This window comes from Lactuca sativa, chromosome 2 (genome assembly GCF_002870075.4).
Source record: "Lactuca sativa cultivar Salinas chromosome 2, Lsat_Salinas_v11, whole genome shotgun sequence".
Lineage (NCBI taxonomy): Eukaryota > Viridiplantae > Streptophyta > Magnoliopsida > Asterales > Asteraceae > Lactuca > Lactuca sativa.
The window spans coordinates 194183061-194202524 of record NC_056624.2 but is presented as its reverse complement, the minus strand read 5'-3'; the positions used below and the strand labels follow the sequence as shown (position 1 = coordinate 194202524).

Genomic DNA, 19464 nt, shown 5'->3' with positions numbered 1-19464 from the left:
TGAAGATTGTGAGTATTTAAAGTATGGGGGGGTACTTTAGGAGAATTTTAGACACAAATGCATGCGTTGAGGTTTTGGCATAATGGTTGAAATAGAGTCGGATTGTTCTGTGTAGTTTTAGTAATTAAGAATTAAGTTGAAATTTGCTTGAGGGCAAGCAAAGCCTAAGTGTGGGGTATTTTGATATTGCCATATTTACACTTATTTTTAGGCAGTATTTAAGTACATTTTTATTAATAAATTGATAATATGTTTAGAATAATGATACTTATGAGTTTAAATTGTTATTTTCAGTCAATACAAAGGATTTTCGAAGAAAGGGACCAAAGGTGACAAAATGGGGAACATGGGAGGCTTGGAAGACAAGAAAATAATAAATTCACGATAAGAGCTAAATTCACGACGTGGCGATGAAGTCCACGACGTGGAACGGGTGTTCCAGAAGATAAGCATCGCGACGCGGAGGATTTCCTTGAAGGATACGGATTGCTTGAAGCCCACGACGTGGCGCAACATGGCCACGACGTGGCGCGAGTTTTTAAGGATTATATAAGTTCTCCTGATTATTACGAAAAGGGAGACTTTTGGCAGAAGAAAAAGAGTTCCAGGAGACGAATAAGAACGAAAGAAAGGTTCTGGAAGAGGGTTTTCAACACCAAAAGAAGTAAAGGTTTATTTTTAGAACATGTCTTTCATTAGTTTTAGCTGTGTTAGTTTAATTACTATGATGAGCAGCTGAATCTAGCTACTCTTGTTTAGCTAGATGAAGCTTTGAACTTATGAATAGTTATATGATTATGGATTAAGCTTAGTTGGTGAAAATTTTCTTGTGTTTGATTTGTATGACCTAGCATGTTAATATTTGTTTATCTAATTGCTTAATTACATGTTCTGTGTAGCTTAGTGACCATTAAACTGCATGAACCTGTTTACCTAATAATTTAGTGAACATTGAATTGTTAGAGCTAGGATTGACCAATCTTAGTTAATAATTAGAATAAATAAAAGTTTAGCTGTGCTAGAGAACGAGAATTGTGATCATTATTGCGTTTACACAACAAATCTTATATAGCATATTTACAACTATAATTAGTTCTGTGTTTAATTATGTGTGAACATACATGGTTTGACATGAATTAGTTAAATATTGGTAAGATAGAACTAAATTACTAATATAATTAAAAACCAACTTAGTAATCCGTAATTGTTAGCTAACTATAAGGGAAAAGTGGATTCAATCTAAACAAGAGTGTGTGTTTTTACTTATTGAATTGGATTTAAGTTCATCTGATCTTGTAAAATCAGATAAAACCCTTTATTAAATTTGTTAATAAATTAGGTTAATTTAATAGTAAGTAAATTAATTAGAACACCGTTCCCTATGATCGACACCCGACTTACCCAAGCTATACTGTAATCTGACTAGGTACACTGCCTATAAGTGCATAGATAGTTAAGTTTGTTAGGTTATAAATATTAAAATTAGTGAGTACTTTTGTGCACATCACTTATCGACTACAGTAATAACTAAACTAATGCGTAGTCTATCCTGATGCCTAAGGTAATACTAAAGTATTACCATATGCTTAATGGGCATAGTCCTTTTCGAATGGTCTCCTCATATGGGTCTCTAATTGTACTCACGAAAACTCTCTATTCCGTGATGTTGATCTTACTGCTATAATCCTTTGGCATGGGTTAACTAAATCCTTTACTACGGTTGAAATCAAATTCCTAAGTTTGTATGTATTGAGTATTTGACGCTCTATTTGGCAATCTACACGACCTATTGAATTTCTAACGAACCTATATGGTTCTCTTGGCTATCTGATTCGTACCTAGTATTTTGTGAAATTACTAAATCATATTAGTCGTATGGGAAGGAAAGACCGGCCACTCCTTGAGAAGCAAGAAACTTATAGCCTATGGAAAATCTGACATAAGACTTCATTCTTCTAATACCGAAAAATGAAACTAACTATCTCTGGCTACTCATGCTGCTGCTGCTCTCCTGGACTTCGATGTCGAAAATGAAAGTTAAATTGAACTTCGTACTTTGTCCTTAAGGGTCGGTTCTCCCGCCACTTGGGCTTGACCCATCATCTGCTGCTACTTGTAACTTAAGCTAGCTCAACCTATGTCATCGATGTCTCCTTTTGACTTTGAAGAAACTCATATTTGTCATTTCCAATGACCTTCTACCTTCTGATCGTAGTACTACTAATTGTACCTACGGTAAGTGGTCTTTTTACATAGCATGAACAAAACAAGATAAGGTCTTGTCAACCACAATTTTTGTCTAAAAACACACTAATACACACGCATAAGAAAAGGGATTTTATTGCATAATATAATTTTAAAAGCAATAACGATGATTGTTGGGTTACATACTAATATCTACGTACTGAAAATAGACATAGAAGCACACTATTAAATACTTCCTACCGATGTTACTCATTCTTCCCTTATAGGAAGCAACACAAATCCTTTATTGGTTGTATGTCCCTTCTCCATTAGGCATCTATTGGTTATACTAAAAGTTGCAGGTGATGGAGTCTGCATTGCACTTGTTGGTTTTAGAAGTGGACAATTAGCCTTGATCTGGACTTCTAGTTGTAGTGGAAACAAACGTGCACCCCTGTGTTTCTTGCTTACATTCTTGTCTATAATCTCCCTCCCTGCAGCACCTGAAGCATACCAAATCACAACAAGCTCCCTTTTGATACTTCCTACACTTTCTATACTGAGGGCCCCTCTGTCCTTCAGGCCTTGAGTTGGCATGCATAAATCTTTTGGCTACTACTGGCAGAGTTGGTTATTGCGCTTGCTTCCTCTTTTCGAGCTCTCCTTCTTGAGCGGTCCTTATGATTTTAACAGTAGTTCGAATGGAAAAAATCCGCTCCTTAACCCTGACGATCAATCTATATGTGACCCGTTTAATGATATTGGCCAATTAATCTACTAAGGTTTGTGAGATCTCAACGACAATCCAATCATGTAGGGATGCATTCTTAATACAAATACCAAAGTTCTCTGCTTAATGATGTGGAGTCAAAATTCTGTAAAGAAGACATGTTACTACTCATTTTGGTGACCTTTTATTGCAAAATATCCTAGAGTACTAAACCTTTACATCCGTGAATCTAATGCCCAATGCATAACTTATCTATCTTATCCTTTTCATACTAATAGCTTGATCCTTCCTCCTTGGGTTGTGGGAGGTTGACATACAATCACCCCACAACAACTGACTGAATGGCCATATTCTAATGACCTTCAAAGGATTTAAAATGAACTAGAATATTGTCTGTACGATTTAACACCTAACGTCTAGGATACATCTTCTTTCCTTTTCTTGTAACACCCATCAAATTTAAACCAAATTTTAAACTTTTCAAAACATTTAAATCCGAGAGTTATTACAATTTTTGTTTTCAAAATAGTCTTTATAAGAGTTTCCCAGAAATCTAAACAAAATGTGAGGAGTTGTACGATCATGCATTTGCCTTGCCACGATCCCCTGATGTACCTGAAACAATAAACTGAAATTGTAAGCCCGAAATCTTAGTGAGTTCCCCCAAAATACCCATACTCACACAATACAAATATAACCATAAACAACAAAGTATGGGTCCAATCAACCATCGGGTTGGAATACCACAGGCCCTCAACCTTCCGGTTGGAATGCCAATATACTATGGGTCCAATCATCCTTGGGATGGAATACCCCAGGCCCTCTGCCTTTCAGTTGGAATGCCAATATACTATGAGTCTAGTCATCCTCGAGATGGAATACTCCAGGCCGACAACTAACAGGTTGGAATGCACAGGTTTATTGGCTTTCGCACAAAGCAGATAAGCCTCAACCAATAAAAAAACATGTGCACATGTAACAGATAATCACATAACAATCCATAGACAACAAACAGATATACCACATAACATATAATATTATCCTACCCTCTCGGATATCTAACTAACAGGTCATACCACATATCACGTACTATCATCCTACCCTCTAAGATACTGATCTAACAGATCATACTAGCATAACATAACCAATAACAATTCAAAGGGTCGGCCTTGGTGCCTTAGACCCTTGAGTATAGTGAGGAAAACTCACCTGACTAGCAGTGCCGAAATGCTAAACTTCTAACCGCGGCCTCACGGGAAATCCCGAGCTGACACATAATAAATACTAGGTTATTACCCGACATTACTCCCTTGACTAAGTGTCCATATAATTCATAAAGTCCATTCCTTTTTTTTGTGCCAAGGCCCAACACCAAGTCCTTATCTTGAAGGTCCATACACTAAAGTCCTTTATTGGCCCAATTTACCAAATTGGGCCCAACCTTCTTATTGGGCCTATCTCCATGATCCACTAACATAACCTGGCCCAAATTATGTTATTTTTCGAGTCCAACAAGGCCCAAATCAATTTATCCCACAAACCCTAAGCCCATTTGACAAGAGCCCAAATAGAGAGCGTATCAGGGGCGTACCTTCCTGGTTACGCTGGGCGTGATGCCGTTTTATGCTGACTGCCATCGGGATAGCTGACCCTGTATGCTGGGCATACAGAACTTATGCCGGACGTACACAGGATTTTACCAAAATCCTAATAAGTGCTTAATGGCTTAAGCACTTAAGCCCATATCCCAGACCCATCGACCAAATACGCCTTGGGACCATAAAGTTCAGGACTTTATCACTTTGAACGTCCAGAAAGTCCTTAACTCATGGTCTTAACCCATTAAGATCTTCTTACTTCATGCATGGGACAAGTCTAGCCTTTGGGCACTAATTTTTATCACTTAGGACCTCTCCTAAGGTCTGAAAGGACAACTTATATCATCTAAGACATCACATGCATCTTCTTGGGACTCTTGGGACAATAAGAACCCATAAGGTTAAATGTCTAGATCTATAAACAAGCAAGCACAAAGTTTCAATCTTTTTACCTTCTGGAGCTTTAATGGCACAACACAACTTCAGATCTATCGCCTTGCTCTACTCTTCTAGCTCCTTGGAGCAATGTCTTCACTTCCAAGGTCCAAAATGCACACTAAATCACACTTCTTCACACACTCTAGGGTTTGGGACGTTTTCTGAGGGATGGAGGCTGAGAATGAGCAAAGGAATGAGCCATAAGGGTGTTTATAAAGTCCTTAACACCGGATATTAGGGTTTTCATCGGACATAAGTATGCCCAACGTACATGAGTGTACGCCCAGCGTACTAGGGCATGCCTAGTACGCTTAACGTACCCTTATGTACGCCTAGTGTACTACTTCTAGTCCCAAAGTTGCACCTTTAATGCTTATACTTCTCGTGACCCAACACCACCAACTCCAGGGACCAACAATGACAACTAATAAAGGAAGAAGGGCTTTCAAGATATGCCTGCAAGTTTCGGGGCATTACAGTTCTAATGTGGTACCATTACGTCATTTTAGGTGGCATTTCTTAACGATAGGTGCAATACTTTTGTCAATCCTTTACATTATCTTTCCCCTCAATCTTTTGATTAAAGTCAGACACTCCATTGAGCTTAGTTTATAAATTTATCTTAGTCGGGCTTGATTTTTTATTACCACTAAGGCCAGAATAACATACATTTTCTTAGTGTAACATCCTGTTTACATGTATTAATTTATTGGTTTTAGCTATTTATTTTTGTTTATTTAGCCTAGCCATGGTGTGGTATTAGGAGTGTTATGGCGTGACACTCGATTGATAAGAAACATTCATCCACGATTGGCCATTGCATGGCGTTATGTTCACCATAGCGTGGCAGCCGTTTGGGCCTAAAAACCTAATCTTGGGGTTGATGCCTTATTTAAGTAAACCAACTCCTAGGGTTGCCTTACTTGGCAGCCTCCACCCTCTGAAAATGAATCCTCATCCAAACCCTACCCTCCATTTGTTTTTTTAGTGCTTGAACTCCATTCGTGTGAAGGTTGAAGGAAGAATGAGCTCTTGGTGTTGCTTGTGAGTATGGTTTCAGCTTAGATCCATCATCTTCATCTCATATCTAACTCATTGGAGGTATATAGTCTCCACTTTGCTTATTATTTCTCTAGATCTAGTTTTAGGTCATTTTATGAGCTTTTGGTCCCAAATCTTCTTGCTCTTGGACTTTGAGTGAAATCCAAAACCATTAAGTGCATTTGTTAGTTTGTCGACCTTGGGGTTGGTTGGAAAGTTGGCTTGCATGACTTATTGAGCGAACCCATGACTTGGTGTTGTTATTAAGAGCTTAGAACTTGAGATATTTCTTAATAGGATGACTTAATGGATAAAGTTGGAAACTTTCACTACAAGAAAACAGTCCTTTAATGACACACGAACAATGACACACACTAATTTACGATACACGTTTTTTGTGTGTCCTAAAAATAATGTCAGGTTTCCAAAATTTGAAGGATAGAGGACACGCATTTGTGTGTGTGCCCTAAAACTAGTGTCTAATAAAAAAAATAACACAGAGGGCTCTTATCTTAAACAGGTGTCCTCTTGAAATGTTGCTTTATAATTTTTTCAAACGTGCGCCTCGAACTTAAAATATTAGTAATAAATTCAACAAAAATGCAGGAACATTCTAGCTAGGGTTATTTCAAAAAAGAAAACGCTCTCACTTCTCCTTGGAATCTACAACCATCAATGATCTCATTACCTCACCTTGCATCGCGTTGCTAAAGAATAACTTGTTTTGCAAAATTCCGTCGTTGATGGTGACACCTAATCAAGAAGCAATCAATACATTCATGGGCATCACCGGTTCATCTGAATCGGTTGCTATATAGAAACTCATGGTAATTACACTAAATCTAAATCTAAATCGCGCCATTGATCATATAGTTTTTGTTTTCCTCTTCCTTCTTGATTAATTGTTATTGTTTATTTGATTTATTCTGGTTCATATTAATAGTGTTAATTCGTGCTAATATGTTATCTTGAGCTTTATTTTTGATATTAGAATAGAATGTAGGTGTTAGTTTTTAACTATTCCCTAATATTTGGTTTCATTCGAATAAACTAATTCCATACATATGCAATTTTGATTTACTATGTTATTGTAGAACGGGCTAGGGTTGATTTCAAAATTAGTACTTATATACACAAACGTGGTAGGGTTTTCTTGCATATCAAATCTCTGAACATTACTTGTTACGAAGTTCAATCAAGGTAATGATTTTTTGTTGGAACCTATTTGTAAGTAACTTGTTTGGCATCAAAAATGTCAACAAGTGAGATTATCTCAAAATGGTCTAATTTTGAATTTGCTCTGGTGAGGATTCGTTGCTTTGAGTATTTTTTCTTCATGTTTTCTTGGATTTAAGTTTGTAAATTTCAAAGTTTACTAAAATATTTGCTATCTATATTTCTATCAGGAATATGGTGGAGATCTCAATGTAGTTGTTAATGCACATTTAATACAAAGAGATAGAAGCATTTTAGTTCTCTTCACCATTTAATAAGTTCACAACTTCCATCTTACTTTCTGACACATATTTTACTTATGTTGTTATAGAAGACAGGCAACCTCCATTGCTGCTCCACTTGAGGATTTCATGGACATAGGTGATCCAACTCTTCCACCTCATAATAGACCTCTTTTCTCCTTATTTCCTTATGCTAGAGATATCAACATCAACCCATTCTCTCTTCTTGATGTAAACTTCACAAGAAGTATATTTAATAGTGGGCCAGGGTTTAGGGGCAGTGAACCATTTCTGTCTCATCCAAGAGAAGTGAGGCAGATTCCAATTGAGGTCGAGGATGGGCCAAGTATAAAATCAGATCATTCTGGATTGCTCCATGAATCGAAGATGTCACATAAACAACAACAAAAAATGTCCCAGAAACATGTGCACATGTGATAATTGATGATGATGACTTTCCAACTTCTCTTCCATCATGTGTAGGTTTAAACACTCGTTTGACAGCAAGTGCTCCTAGAATCAGTGATTCCCCCGATCATGGAATTGAAGAAGAGATGATTCGAGCTGCAATTGAGGCTTCTAAACAGGATTCCCATATGGTCAAAGGGAAGTTTTTGTAACTAATCTAAGGCAATTGGAGGATCCTGAACTAGCACAAGCAGTTTCCCTATCTTTAAAGGTTTTTCTTTAATCTCATTTTATGTTCTTTCTTTCATATTTTGCATATTGCTGAGCAAGAATAAGCCTTACGCCGGCTAGGATCTAAAGTGGGACCATTAGAACCAAGAGGTTCTAAGTTTAAGGTGGAATAAGTGCACACATTGTCAGCATCAAATGGAAGGTAAGTAAGAAGTTTCTAAACTAGTGTTTGGTATGTAGTAATTGAAAATGGAATGGAATGGAGTATTATGTTGGGACCCACAAATAGTTTATTTGGAACATATTGGAATGTAGTTATGATAAAAGTATGGAAATGTAAAATAGGTTGGATGTGGGGAGCATCTCATTGATTCCAGATGAAGTTGAAGATGTAGAAGATCAACCTTTGGTTAGAAACATGATTCGTTTTATGGTTTCCACCTCTATTGACTTTGCAAAAGACAAATACATTGAAGAAGTAAACTTGATCTCACCTTCAAGTCCTCGACATTAACCAATCATCAATCCTTATCCATACAATGCCAATGAATTCCATGAAGTATCTCTCTCTTTTATCTTTTTCTTCTCTATCAAATTATTATCATCAAATATATAATCCATTATTTTACATAATACATACTCAAATAATAATTATTTATGTATTATAGTGAGTGTTCATTCGCCAAGAAAGATTGTATGTTAACGGGTAGAGAAAGCTAAGGTGGGCCCACTCTATTATGATCTTTTTACTCAATTGTCTCCAGTATTTTACATAATACATACTCAAATATTAATTCTTGTTTTTGTTTTATATTTACGACAATGTTATTAAATATTATTTGTATCTTTATATTCCCATGTTCTTAGGTCCAAATCATGGATACTTGAATTTATTGATTTTGGAGGTGAAATGAAACGAGATGTATGGTGCTAAAAAAGGTAAGAAATGGGCAACAAATTATGCCATTAATGATATTAATCACTTGCATTTGCGATTGTATTCATTACATATGGATTCAATACTTAGCTAAGTTGACCTAACAATTTATTCTTCTAGGTTGGGGTAGCTGAGCTTAAAGTTGCAGTTGAAAAAACTTGAGGTCTTGTTGTGTTAGCAGAAAGCTTTGGTTATTCAGTTTTTAAAGATTCTTTATTGTGTGTTGTCCAGTCGGGTGACACTGACTTGGGTTTATCATAAAAGTAAGGTTTGATCTAATCTCTTCAATCCTTAACACATTGATATGCCATATGTTAATGTTGACTCAATCAGTTCTTGTTTTTTTTTTTTTTTTTTTTTTTGTAAATTGTAAATTGTAATGAACTTCTCACTTTCTGCAGTGGTATATTTGAAGTAGACTTTTCAAAGGATATCAAAATTCAGGGTATTCCTTGTCCATGTGCATCACTTGAGAAGGTTCATATAATGTTTTAAAGAATGTTGACTCTTTATTGACTCTTTGTTGACTGATTGTTGATTTTTTTTGTAGAAAGGTGCTTTATGTTTTGATACTAGTATTGGTCAAGGGGGTACTACTGCATGGAAGATGTGTGGATTTGACAAATCAACTTCTTTCTGCTTAATATTTGATATTGTGAAGAAGGAAAGCTCGGATGTTATTGGTCAAGATGCAAATAATCAGTTTATTTCCAATTTTTGACTTATTATCAGCATAGTAGTGGACAAATGAGGCTTAGAGCCACCACTCTTTCAAGAAGATGGGTCATAGGTCTAGGAAAATGGAAACAGTGGTAACAGGTTAAATCTATCTTTTTATCACCATAGCTACTTTGGAATCTTAACGGTTTGATTTTTTCTATGAAAAGTTTCCATTTCTTATTTGATGGTTGTTATTATTGCTCACTGTAATGTAATCCCAGAGCTTCTAAGTCAAGTAACATATAATGTAAGGTTTATTTCTTTTTCAATAGGCTTGATAAAAACTTACCTTTAGAGCATTAACAACAACAAACATATTAGCACCACCGTAATTCATTTGTTGTATTTTAGATTTTAAGGCTTATGTATGAAAACCCGGGGACTTCAATATACACATTTGCTCACAACAATGTACACAAACTAAAGAAATAGGAAAAGACACAACGTTAAATGTACGTACTCAACTTTTATATCTCTAAACTTCATATGGTTTTACAATATGAAAGAGACATGCCACATTTATTAGTATATATATGCATTCTGATGTACTTTTTAAGGTTGTTTATTGTGTGATTAATAAAAGTTTTTTTTTTGTTGTTTCGGCTAATGCTTCAAGACCTTGTTATCCACACCGGTGGACTGCCACGCATGACACCAAGTTCAACATTTTTACGTGGTACACTAGGTGGCAAACCAACAACACGATGGATTTTTTTGACATGATATGTGAAACAAGTAGTCCCGTAATAGCAATGTAGTATCAGATTATATAGTTAGGGAAAACTACTTAATAACAATGTACTATCAGATCCCTTTTAATATCAATGTATTACAATTCTTTGATAAGTTGTTTGACATGATGTTATTGGATGAAATTGATTGTTTTAGTATATATTTGTTTCCATATTTTTGTATTATGCATAAATGAGTATCATAAAGGCATGTTGTAAATGGATGTTGAAGCTTATGACACACAAATGTGTGTCATCTTCATTTATGATAGGGGTTTAATGATACACAATGCGTGTCATAAACGCACGTCGTAATGTTATGACACGTACTACGTGTCGTAAATGTGCGTCGTAAGTTTACGACCAGCAAAAGTGTGTCGTCTTCCTTTATGACAGGGCCTTCCTTGACACGTATTTGTGTGTCATCTGTAGCTTTTATGACATGCAATGTGTGTCATTAAAGGGTATTTTGGTAGTAGTGTTTATCTATCAAGACCTTGAGGGGGTCCAGATATGAACTTTAGATTTGTTTGGATTGAGGAATAACAACTTGATCCATTGAGTTGTTGGTGCCCAGTGCCCACGATGTGGCTACCAGTTGGCACTGCGTGACGACTGGTGTTTCTACGACCATTTCATTTTGACATTGCTATGGTGTGGAAAATGGTGGCCACGACGTAGGAATCAATTGATTGATAACTGTTTGTCTTGGAGTGCCCACGGTGTGGCCTATGGGTGGCCACGACGTGGAGACCTTTCAAAGTTGAATTTGACCATTGACTTTCGACCATGATTGACTTTTAGTCAATATGGGGGATATAGAGTGTAGACTGAGTGGCTACTTCCTTATTTCTGAATATGTGTTTCATAATATTGGTCTTCATCGTGTGAGAGTTGTTGTGTTTTAGTTGCTATATTCCAGGTGAGTCTTCTCACTATATTGTAGGACACTAGGTGTCGTTTGTACATGTGTTTGTGTGACTATTGCTAGTATGATTGTATATTTTATGCATGGAGCCGAGTGGGCTCGGAGACATTACGAACTCGGGGTTGTTACGGACCTAATGGAGCTGATATGGGCTCGGATTCATTATGGACTCGGGGTTGATACGGACCAAGGGTTGCTACGGACCCGATACAACTACCTGTTGTTATATATGTTTTATGTGGTATTTTGGGGAAACTCACTAAGTTTCATGCTTACAGTTGTTGATATATTGTGTTTTAGGTACTTCAGATGATCGCGGGAAGACGAAGGCTTGATTGTACACATCCACCTACGGTTCTGTGTTTTCACATCTTGTGATACTCTGATATTTTTGGGATGATTTTATTTTGATACTTATGTTCTTTGATTTGGTTTTTGGAAAAACAATGATTTATCCTTATTAAAATATGAAAATTTTATTTTGAAAATGGGACGTTACAAGTGTTAGGGTGCAAAGTTCTCCTTGAATTTGGCTTACCCTCTTGTATGTGTAATGGGTTGAGTTTTTCCTATAAATAGGAAGTGAGTGACTATGATTTATGTAAGAACTTGTAAGACCCATTCAGAGAGTTAGTTTAGTGTGAAAAATAACAAAACCCACTTGTACTTTTACTATTTTAATGGAGCTTAAACGTGTTTATTTACTCCTTGTGCTCTTGATGTTTGTATGATTCACTAGATCTTTACAATTTCTCTGATGTCATCATAATCAGGGTCATTACAACAAGTTTGTATTAGAGCACTGGTTTGGGGGATTTGGATGAACACTCATAGGATTCTAGACTTAAACTAGGATCTAAGAAATTTTTTCATGAAACCTTTTCAAGCAGTAAAAAATTTCAAAGGAGAAGAAAGGAGGAAGCGATTTGCACGATCAACTAGAGCTTTAAAGTGATCTCCCAAAATACCCATACTTATGTTTTGATGTATTTAAGTTATTGCATGAATTGATAGAAATGTATGCTAGAGATAGGCTAAGGGTCCCTTAGGAAGTGCATGATAAAGTTTCCTGAATTGTGATGCCTTTCTCCTTGGAGATTACTTATGTTGCTTTGTTAGAATGGAAACTAAGATTGTAATTACTTTGTGTATGCTTCAGGGTTGTACATAGTTAGGGTTTTATAGCCTTAGAATGTTTGGTTTAGCCTTACTTCCTGTTCGTTGTTTGGTTGTGGAATTTCGGTAGAATCATTTATTCGACCATCTATCGAGTCTTGCATTATGTACAATTAGCATACATGAAGCAATTGATGAGTTTAGCAGAGATTCTTGCGAAGTGGAGTGGTGGTCGAAAAGAAACCTAGAAATAATATCTTCGTGCTTAGTTGTGATCCTTAGGTGTTCATGTATGGATACACCTAGATTATAGCGAGTTAGTGACTTAGGGCATTGGGAGGACCGCCTGAATCAACTATGGATAGGTGTAGAAGGTAGTATGGGCATGTACTACTAAAAGCACATGATCTGTATGCGATTCATGAGGAACCATGGGGTGCAAAAAACTCATGGGACTATAATCTGCATGTGTGCGATTTCGTTTGATTTTGACATTTTCCTTATGTTTTTTAGTATGGTGATGACCACCCGAGCTTTAGGTTCCAGCGACCTAGAGAGGTCATGTACTAGTGATAATGAGATCCGTAGGATCGTTTCCGCTGAGGTGGTCGCAAAAATTAGGGAGATTATTCTTGATATTTTTGGGTCTATCAAGACCGCTATGATTGAGTTGTTTAAAGAGCTCTATGTTGCCATCACTGAGGCTGTTATTGCCACAACCACTGCAATGGTTGTTGTTGCTAGATAGTATAGGGGTGATTCGATGTTGTATTAGGATTTCAACAACACAATGCCTCCTGAGTTCAAAGGGGTCAAGGACCCGATTGCTTCTATGAGATATGTATCAGATGTTGAGAGATGCTTCTACATTTTTTCATGTCTGGAGAAACCTGAAAGTACATTTCACGCTGAACCATTTTCGCCTGGGAGCGAAGGACCGGTGGAAGTTTGTGACATCAGATTATTCTCCAACGGAGCGGTTCGATGTGACTTGGGATTAGTTTACTAAGATGTTTTGTGTTGAGTTTGTGCCATTGGTGGAGGGGGAGAGGATGACCCAGGAATTCCTATCGCTTAGGCAGGCGACAGAGACGGTGACTGAGATCACTAGGATGTTTCATGAGAGGGCCCTGTTTTGCCCTGAGTACACGTCCTCTAAGTAGGTGTAGATGACCTGATTCTTGACCATACTCAATAAGGATAAATGAGTGTTTGTGACGAACATATAGTATTGGACATTGGCTGATCCGTAGACCAATGCCAAGATGAGATAACTTGAGATTAAGACACAAGTGAGAGAGGTTGAGATGGAGATGTAGGATTTATCCTCTCAAATCCAGAAGATGTTGGGGAAAGAGTTTATGCGGCCGAGTAACTCGTCGTGGGGAGAACCAATCCATTTTCTTAAGAAGAAGGATGGTTCACACCGGATGTGCATTAATTACTGGGAGTTGAACAATCTGAAAGTGAAGAACCGTTACCCATTGTCAAGGATTGATGATCTCTTTGATCAGTTGCAGGTAGCATATTGGTTTTCCAAGATTGATTTGAGGTGTGGTTACCATCAGATGAGGTTTAGAGAGGAGGATACACAGAAGATGGCCTTTCGAACATGATACAGACATTACAAGTTCATGGTGATGCCTTTTAGACTCACCAATGCACCGAAAACGTTCATGGATCTCATTAACCGGATGTGTAGGCCTATGTTGGACCAATCTGTGATTGTTTTTATTGATGATATCATGGTCTATTCGAATACCAAGGAGCAGAACGAGGAGCATTTGCATGAGCTTCTTGGAGTTGTCTGGGTGGAGAGGTTGTACGCTAAGTTCTACAAGTGTGAGTTATGGTTGTACGAGGTCCAGTTTCTAGGGAACCTCATCAACCCGGATGGTATATTGGTCGACCCAGCCAAGATTGAGGCAGTTATACGTCGGGAGGTTCCAAAATCTCCATCTGAGATTTGAAGTTTCCTCGAATTGGCAGGTTATTATTGGAGATTCATCTAGGATTTCTCCAAGATTGCAGTTCCTCTCAGTAAACTAACTAAGAAGGATGCCACCTTCAATTGGGGGCCTGAGCAGCATGCATCATTTGAGACTCTTCGACATAAGCTCTGTGAGGCGCCGATGTTTACCCTCCCCAAAGGAGTTGAGGATTTTGTTGTATATGGTGACACATTGATTATGGCATTGGGTGCAATACTTATTCAAATGGGACATGTGATCATTTACGCTTCGAGGCAGTTGAAGCCTCATGAGGTGAATTATCCAACTCATGATTTGGTATTGGGGTGGTGGTTTTTGCTCTCAATATTTGGCGCCACTACCAGTATGGGGTTTGGTATACTATTTATGTGGACCACAAGAGTCTGAGATACCTGATTGATCAGACCAACCTGAATATGAGGCAACGGAGGTGGCTTGACATACTAAAGGACTATGACTGTGAGATTTTGTACTATCTGTGTAAGGAAAATGTGGTGGTTGATGTGCTGAGGTGTAGAAAAGTTAATACTCCAATTCAGTATGTATGTTTGGGGATGACTATCGTGACTCTAGTTTTGAAGATAATTAGGGTAGCATAGTAGGAGGCCATCAAGGAGGAGAATCGGAAGAGTGAGTGGGTGGTTAGTCAAATATCATATTTTGATTATAATAGTCGGGATTTTTTGTAACATCCTGATTCAGATTGTCCATGATTAGGGTTCGTGGGCCACGAGCCGGGCATGAGTAAGTCTCGGGTTGTGGCGAGTTGTTGGAATCATAAGGCATCTCATCACCTTCCTGTAGGTATGAGGATCTTTGGAATCGGAGTTATATCCAAGAAGCTATGGAAGTTTGAAGATTTGGCAAGATGAGTCCCTAAAATGGAGAAGTGTGGCAGCGAAGTACGCTGGGCGTACGTATGCGTACGCTTAAGGTTCAAATGCGCGTGTTCCTTATGCAAGAGCCACCTAGTACGTTGGGCGTACCAGATGGTACGCTGGACATACTAGGCACAGAAGGAAACCCCTATTATTTTAAGTGACCCTATATAAAGAATGAGATGGCCTCATTCCTAGCCACCTTTCTTAGAGATCTAACCCTCCAAAACCCTAGTCCATCATTCTTGGAGCTTGTATGTGTATTTAAGAGCTTTTGGAGAGTTTTGTGTGCTCTTGAGGAGAAGTGGAAGCCTTGAAGGAGAAGGAGTTGGAGTCCAAGCTTCTAGATCTGAACATATCTGAGATGTGAGCTTCTTTTTGAGGTATAAAGCTTGAAACTTTACCTCTCTTTTGTTTTAAGTTTGTTAATGGGGTATTTTAGGGTTTTGTCCCAAAAAGGTGGAGACTTGATGAGATCCTGGACTCTAGAGACTAAGACCCTCCCCTTTTTATCTTATTAGTGGTGTAATGTCATAACAATGGGATCTTGGGTGTTGAAACCAAGCTATGCATGAGATAAGAGCTTAATGGGTAAAGAGAATAAGTGTTTTGTGTGCTTGTGACTTTTTCATCCATGCAAAGGCTTAAAGTCGTTAGCTTTATGGAGTAGGAGATGTTAGGAATTCTAGATCCAAGGGATGAGTTAAGGTCTTAACGGGTTAAGACCCAGAAATTAATTTAAGCAAAACGGGGAGTACGCCCAGCATAATTCTAGTACTCCCCGCGTACTGGGCTGAGGTCCCCGATTAGATTTGTGCATGCTTGAGTATGTTGAGTGTACCAAAGGAGGTACGCTCCGCGTAACCCCTCTATGGGCTTTTGGGCTAAGTGATGTGTTGGGCCTAGGGTTCAGGTCATTAACGGGCTGGTAGGTGGTCTATCTTTAGACCCAAATAGTGAGAGGTTGGACTTAGCTCCTAATTGACATAATTGTAGGTTTGGCACAGAGTTAGAGGCCGGTGCGTGGCAACAGTGTTTATAGGAGTTGTTCTTCTTTCGAGGTGAGTCTTCTCATTATACTTTAACTTGAGTGGTAGATATGTGACCGGAAGGTCTTATGTGCTTACATTGAGTATTATGTTATATTGTTGTATGTGACATGCTATGCATTATGTCTTTGTGATTTATGCTATGTAGATTTTATAGACCGGACCAAAGGGTCCAACAATTATTGAGGCCGAAAGTCTTAAGCAGACCGGACCGGAGGTTCCAACGAGCTTAGGACCAGAGGATCCCCAGAGTTAGGGCCAGAGGGTCCACAGAGTTGGGACCGGAGGGTCCACAAATTTATAGCCTCGAGTGGCTAATATGTGTTATATGTGGTATTTTGGGGAACTCACTAAGCTTCGTGCTTACCTTGTTATGTGTTATGTGTTTCAGGTTTTCTTGTATGGATCGCGGGACGGCACCGGCTTGATTGTACACACTAGAGAAAGAGTTAAGAGGATCCTTGATTAATATTGGAGTTGTGCTTTGTAATTAAATTGAGGATATTTTTATAAGATATGTTATGACGAGTATGCATTTTAAATGAAAAATTGTTTTAAATTTTCACGTCGTTACATTTTTAACGCTGCATGGCAGTATTTGGGTGCTTCATTCGGATGGGACCCGATAGATTTTGATGGACGAGACACACAAATTGAGACCTTCTATTCACCCGGGGGCAATGAAGAGGTATCATGATCTGAGAGATAGTTACTAATGTCCATGTTTGAAGAGAGATATACCTTGGTTCATGGAGCAGTGCTTGACCTTTCGGAAGGTCATGGTCGAGCATAAGCGCCCTTACAACAAATTGCAGCCCTTGGAGGTCCCATTATGGAAATGGCAGCATATCCCTATGGATTTCATCATGAAGTTACCAAAGACTGCAAATGGTTTTGATGCCATATGCATGATTATGGATCGTTTGACATAGAGTGCTCACTTTTTCGACATTCGTAAGAGCTCTTCTACTAAAACGTTGGCGGAGATCTATGTTTGAGAGGTGGTTTCTCGATACGGTGTACCCAAATCTGTCGTTTCAGTTCGGGATGTTCATCGCACTACCAGATTTTGGAAGAGGTTACATAAGGAGTTGGGTACCTGATTGCATTTTAGTACTACTTATCATCCACAGACAAATGGGAAGAGTGAGCAGACCGTTCAGACACTCGTGGATATGTTAAGGGATTGCATTATAGACTTCAGTAGGAGCGGGGACTCCTACCTTCCCTTGGCTGAGTTTTCATATAACAAAAACTATTATCCAACATTGGTATGCCTCCCTTTGAGTTTCTCTACAGAATGAAGTGTCATACCCCTATATGTTCAGGAGAGGTTTGGCAGAGAGTCATGGGGAGAAAGGAGATAGTCAGCTTATATAGTAGGTCAGACAGAGGTTGTTGACGATCCAGAGCCATCAGAAGAGTTATATGGACTAGCGTCATTCTGAGTTGGAGTTTTAGATTGGGGATATTGTACTCTTGAAGGCGTCGCCTTAGAAGGGTGTTATCTGATTCACGAATAGGGGCAAGCTAGGCCCCAGGTTTATCATTCCTTTTAGAGCTATGGCCAAGGTAGGTAAGGTGGCCTACCGGCTGGCTTTTCTAGAGGAGCATAGTCAGATTCATAACACCTTTCATGTTTCCTAGTGTCGGAAGCGTGTGACCAACAAGACAACGATAGTAACTTTGGATGATATTTAGGTCGATGGCCACCTGAATTATATCGAGCGACCGATAGCGATTCTCAACAAGAAGAAGACACTTTTCATAACAAGGTGGTGGACTTAGTGAATGTTCATTGGCAGCAACAGAATTGTAACATCCTAATGATGAGATATTTTCAATTTTTACCCCTATGTATGAAATAATATTGCATTTTGACCCTTGGGCTTGAGAAAGTTTGCAAGAATAGCCCATAGTGGCATTTTGGTGATTTTGGCCAAAGGCCTAGTACGTTGTGCGTACTTTGTGTATACTGAGCGTACTAGGATGGACCTTAGTATGCTAAGCGTACATCGCGTACGCAGGGCGTATGTGAAGAAACCTTAAACCCTAATTTTTAGGGTTTGGTCCATATATAAACATCATGATCTCCTCATTGCTCCTTTCCTCACCAGCCTACATTTGAGCTAACGTCCCTCTAGCTAACCCTAAGAGTGCTTCTTGAGCTTATCCTCGTGTTTTTTCATAATCCTGAAGAAGAAGAAGGTGGTGGGAACCCTTGGAGCTTGGAAGCAACTTAGATATGGGATTCTATCTTTGCTAGAAACCTCTAGGTGGTAAAAAGGTCATAACTTGATCATCTTATCTTATAGATGTAGCCATTTCTCAATTTTGGGCATTTTTGCTCCCAACTAGGATGATTCTTGAACATGGCATGCTCTTAGTCAAATAAGTCGTCCTTTTAGACCTAATGAGAGGTCTTGAGTCATAAAAATGTGGTCTTGATGCTTAGGTTTTCTCCGTGCATGCTCTAGAAGGTCTTAAGGTGTTAAGAAGTTGGGATTTTATGTATTATGCACTTATTCGGCATGCAAAGTCATAAAGTTGGAAACTATATGACTCTTAGTAGTATTTTGGCCTTGGATCAGAAATTAGGACGTGAGAGCTTAATGCATTAAGCTTTTATGGCGGAAATAAGGATATGAGCGTATGTCGTGCGTACCCTAGCATACGTCGCACATACATGGTCAACCTCCCGACTCCGATCAAAGCAAGAGTACGCCCAACGTAGGAGCTGAGTACGTCGCGTGTACTCAGCTGAGTGGACCAAGTTGACTCCTTGACCCATTGAATTTGAATTTGACTTTGACTATGGTTGACCAAGTTTGACTTAAGGGTATTTTGGATATTTTGAGCTATAGTTAAGCCTTGGTCTCTGTATGTTGAATAGGTGACCTGTAGAGTCGGTATTTGGAGAAGTATACTATACTCGTGGGTTGAAGGCACCAATGTCGGGCCACTAGATCTATATCTTGGTATATAGGATGTTGCTATGTGGTAGGGATATGTAGATCTGTCCGCTAA

General features: G+C 38.5%; 1 pseudogene; it reads left to right on the top strand.

Moving 5' to 3' along the window:
* Positions 1–6734: 6734 nt before the first annotated feature.
* Positions 6735–8601, top strand: LOC111899905 (plant UBX domain-containing protein 8-like; annotated as a pseudogene).
* The last annotated feature ends 10863 nt before the right edge of the window (positions 8602–19464 follow it).